The following is a 4,354-nucleotide window of genomic DNA, read 5'->3' as shown; positions in this document are numbered from 1 at the left end:
TAACTTGTCTAACTACGCAACCTGAATGTTAGTTTGACAACAACATCCCGAAAGAGTTAAACTCAATATCTGTTGAATCAATGACGTACCGGAAGAATTAGATCTATATCTATATCTATTAAAACAATGACATTTTCTTATACATGAATCGATTTATTTTTTCTTACACATTTAGCCGTTATATAATTAACATATCTCATCAATTTTTTTAGAACTGATAATATTATATCAAGAGACACGGCAGTGTCTCGCGCCAAGTATACGCGGAGCGAGACCGACCGTGACTCTTTTACGCGACGCGACGCGACGGGTTGCGAGTATACGAGATGTTGAGATCTCGATAACGAGTGAACGGATCAAGTTCTAAGTAGGCTTGATCGATAGCTTGGGGTCGAATTAGGGGGGGGTTTCTGTTATAAATATTCCGCTACGTGCCCTACGAGCGGAGATATTGCGACGCAAAGTCCAAATGTGAAAATTTTATTTTAAGATACTTTCTTCTACGTCGACCGCTCTCATCTTAATATAACATATATATAACAGAGAAATGTCACTTTCACTTTTTCGACACTGGCGGCTAACGGCGTTAGTATCGCAGTGCAGTGCAGTGCAGACAGTGCGTTTAGCGCGCTGTCATCAGTCAGTTCATCAGTTAACCTATTCTCGAGAGACACGGTAGTACGCGCGGAGCGAGACCGACCGTGACTCTTTACGCGACGCGACGATTAATTCAAGGTAATTGTTTTATGTAATTATCCTATATAATTATCTTATTCTATATATTACTGTTACTTATTTTACTGTTTATACTACGTTTACGTGAGTGTTTACATAGGTTAATAACCTATTATATTCATTTATATATTGACAGCAGAGAGCTGATACTGAGATCAAGGAGTCAAGGAGCCTGTTCACACGAGGCGTTTCTGCCGCGCGATTGCGGCCGCGCGTTAACGTTTGCACGAGCCGCACGCTGTCGCGAGGTAAGGTGCGACAACGCGCGTACGCGAAACGGCAGTAACACCGTAATCGTGCCGGCGATATACTGAAAATTGAATTGTTTCGTGCTTATCTGGAGATTTCGTATCCCTACATTGCCCTACATCGTATTACCACCGCTGCCGGAAAAGAAGGTTCTCTACGCTTTTGGCAGAAAGTGACGACTGACACGTTCGATCCCGACTTCGTTGATGATCGCAGAAGAGCTGGAGGAGGACTCGAGGTACGTTTCCGATTTGCAATTATAAAAGTATCGTGCGATGAATGTTGTACCCAATTATAACCTCAAATGAAGTTGTGCACGTTGCTAGTAACGCTGTCTGTAATAATTTGCGTGAAAGATTATTGATGTAATATAAAAATAAATTACACAATATGTATGTTTATTGTTCCCGAAACGAGTTACGATCTCATATTCTTCTAAAGCTTACCCTCATGTTCTTTTACTCAAAACCATTCTGACTTTTTAATCAGCTTGTAAACCGAATTATAAGGCCTGTTTTTTTTATCGGGCTGACACTTTCTTTCTCACTTTTCCCAAATTTTAAATATATATTATTTTTAATGTGAGTGTATATTAGTGTAACAATAAGAAACAGACCTATAACATGGATGAATGTTGAAACCAAATTTGAGACGAGTTAATCGTTTTCTACAAAGAACAATGTATCATTCCATGTGATAAATATAATCTTCAAATTTTATAATAATATCATATTACAATTATTTTAGGTTCCAGTATGGGTGTGAAATCTGTAGTGCTAGTAGGTGGGATGGACATGCATGCATAAGGAATAATACTCGAAAAGAAACCTCATATTATCATCGCTACACCTGGTAGATTATTCGACCACTTGGAGAATACAAAAGGCTTCAATTTACGACAGTTAAAGTTTCTGGTAATTATATAAGCATATGGATTTATTTTGACAATCATTACATTGATTCTAATCTCTCTCTCGTTTTATTCGCAAGGTGATGGACGAGCCAGACCGCATCTTGAACATGGATTTCGAGGTAGAGGTTGATAAAATTCTCAGAGTAATGCCACGAGAAAGAAGGACGTTACTATTTTCAGTAACGATGACAAAGAAGGTGCTGAAGTTGCAACGTGCATCCTTACGCAATCCCGCGAAAGTTGAAGTGTCTACTAAGTATCAGACTGTAGAAAAACTGCAACAACATTACGATTTATTCCAGTGAAATTCAAGATACGAAATATAAACGATATAACTGTTAGTCACAAAAAGAAATATCAATCATCACAATTATTTTATTATTATTTTGGTACGATATACTCTTTATATTTATATGATAAAATTGCCATTTGAAATTAAGCATTTATTGAGACTCGTAAGACTTTTCGATGTTCTTATTTTTGTATCGTAATTATAAGTCGTTGATTAAAGAAAACAACTTGTATAGATAAGTAAATGTGCTATTTGAATTAGCTAACTGAATCAATGTTTAATTATAACTGTCGCAAATATTTGTATTTTTGTGCAATTAGAAATAAATTTCTTTTAAAAATTAAAATTTATCTTTTACGTAGCATGTTTCTCATTTGTATTATTCTTGAGTTAATTACTGAATTATATTCAATATTCTGAAATTTAGAATAAGTAGTTTATTCTTATCGTCTGAATATTTTTCCATTTAGGCTTGTGGTTAGCGCCGGTGTTGTACATCTCATTAGTATAGCATTAGTCGGCTGGGGCTCAGGCAGAGAAAAGGATGATCGTCTGGAACCAATACCTGCACTTGAAGAGAAAACAGCCGCAGCGATAATGTTATACTAAACATTATAATAGTGTTAAAATCGATGCAAGACTACGATTGAATTACGCTAACGTGCGTAATATCAAATTGATAGTGTCTATATCAAGATTGAACAAAAATTATAGCTGATTGTGAGATTAAATAGCAATAGTTTTCGTTCATATTTGCCTAGATACAGTCCAGTTTTGCAACAGATATTGTGCAATTTAATATTGAATTGAAACGCAAATATAAACGTAGCAAGTATGTTTGAAGTGAAACGCGTTAATAAAAGACAATATTTCTCGTATGTGACGAATTAAGAGTTGGGATATGTATCACCCATGTGTGGCATATAATGTACATTTTGTCATGTTTTATGCATCGATATTATGTTAGTTCATAATAATATTCGTGATTTCAAAGCGACACTAATCGATTTACGAAATTTACGGAAAACGAGCATTTTATGTGTAACAATCGATTATTTATGATTGAAAGTTATGCGCTATTCGCTTTACATGGCATAAAAAGACGAGATTGAGCATGGAAAAACGCTTTATTATAGCTTAATCTATACATTAGTTTTTTTTATCAATAAGGCCGCAATCTAGACAATTATCGTTTCAAACTTCGGTTAACAAATTTCTATCGTTGATTAGTATAAACATTCGTATATCGAGTTATCTCCTGATATATCTCGTAAATAGTTAAAATCCATTTTCATATCCTTATTTAGCTATGTTTTTTTTTTTTTTTTTTACAAAGGCGATTGTTTTGACTAGACTGGGCTCTTAAAAGAGAACGATAATATATATATTTCTACCTATAATCCAATTAGTTAGAGGATATTTAATAAGTAAGTGTGGCGTGCCTTTTCTTCGAGACTAAATACTTTTAACAATTATTTCTTGAGACTGTTATATCCATATAAAATGTACGATTTAATTCCGTGGCCGTGGCAAATCGTACATGGAACGTATCATGAAATGTAAATACAATAAAAAGTTTGCTCCTCGGGAGTATATATTTATTACAATGATGTCGCGGGTGTAATAATAAAACAGCGAACAGGTCATAGAATGTGTTATAATCTTCGTACATACTTTATTTCCTTCATTACGTCGAGATCCTCGTCCTTATAATTTATTTCACATAAATAGTTTCATGCGTATAATATACAATAATCATTTGCTGTAGGTATGCGATGGGAAGAAAACGTACAGTAGGAAATTGTACAATTTTCCTCTTAAGGAAAGATGTGTGATAACACGCGAGATAATGTAAAAAAATTTAATGAAGGAGTAGGGTACAAGAGAATTTTATTGATATCTCTATCTTTTCTATATCTTTTCAACAGAAAGAAATTATTTATTGTATCAAAGGTATTAAAACTATTTATTGTATATCGAATATCAATGATTATATTTTAATGATAAAAGACGATGAGAGTGGTGGTGAAATTTTTTTACTTTATTAGTATTAATCACGTTAGAATGCGATTATGTCCTATATCGCTAAATATACAGGGTGTTCCTCAATGTTTGGTACTTTTTTCATATTTAGATAGAGCGAGCCAAACTGAGTCGAAAAGTCA

General features: G+C 34.2%; 1 long non-coding RNA gene across 2 annotated transcripts; it reads left to right on the top strand.

Moving 5' to 3' along the window:
- The first annotated feature begins 234 nt into the window (after window positions 1–234).
- On the top strand, window positions 235–3,850 carry LOC139785487 (uncharacterized). 2 transcript variants are annotated; one of them, XR_011721960.1, is made up of 6 exons: window positions 235–735; window positions 872–983; window positions 1,079–1,222; window positions 1,732–1,898; window positions 1,975–2,286; window positions 2,660–3,850. It is a non-coding gene; the product is annotated as an uncharacterized lncRNA (long non-coding RNA). The 2 variants fall into 2 exon arrangements; XR_011721959.1 differs by having other exon boundaries at window positions 872–1,222.
- Window positions 3,851–4,354: the final 504 nt, after the last annotated feature.

The sequence above is a fragment of the Temnothorax nylanderi genome, unplaced genomic scaffold, assembly GCF_030848795.1.
Source record: "Temnothorax nylanderi isolate EJ_2023f unplaced genomic scaffold, tnyl_v1.0 TNYL_tig0813_pilon, whole genome shotgun sequence".
NCBI lineage: Eukaryota > Metazoa > Arthropoda > Insecta > Hymenoptera > Formicidae > Temnothorax > Temnothorax nylanderi.
This window is presented reverse-complemented; position numbering and strand designations above follow the sequence as displayed.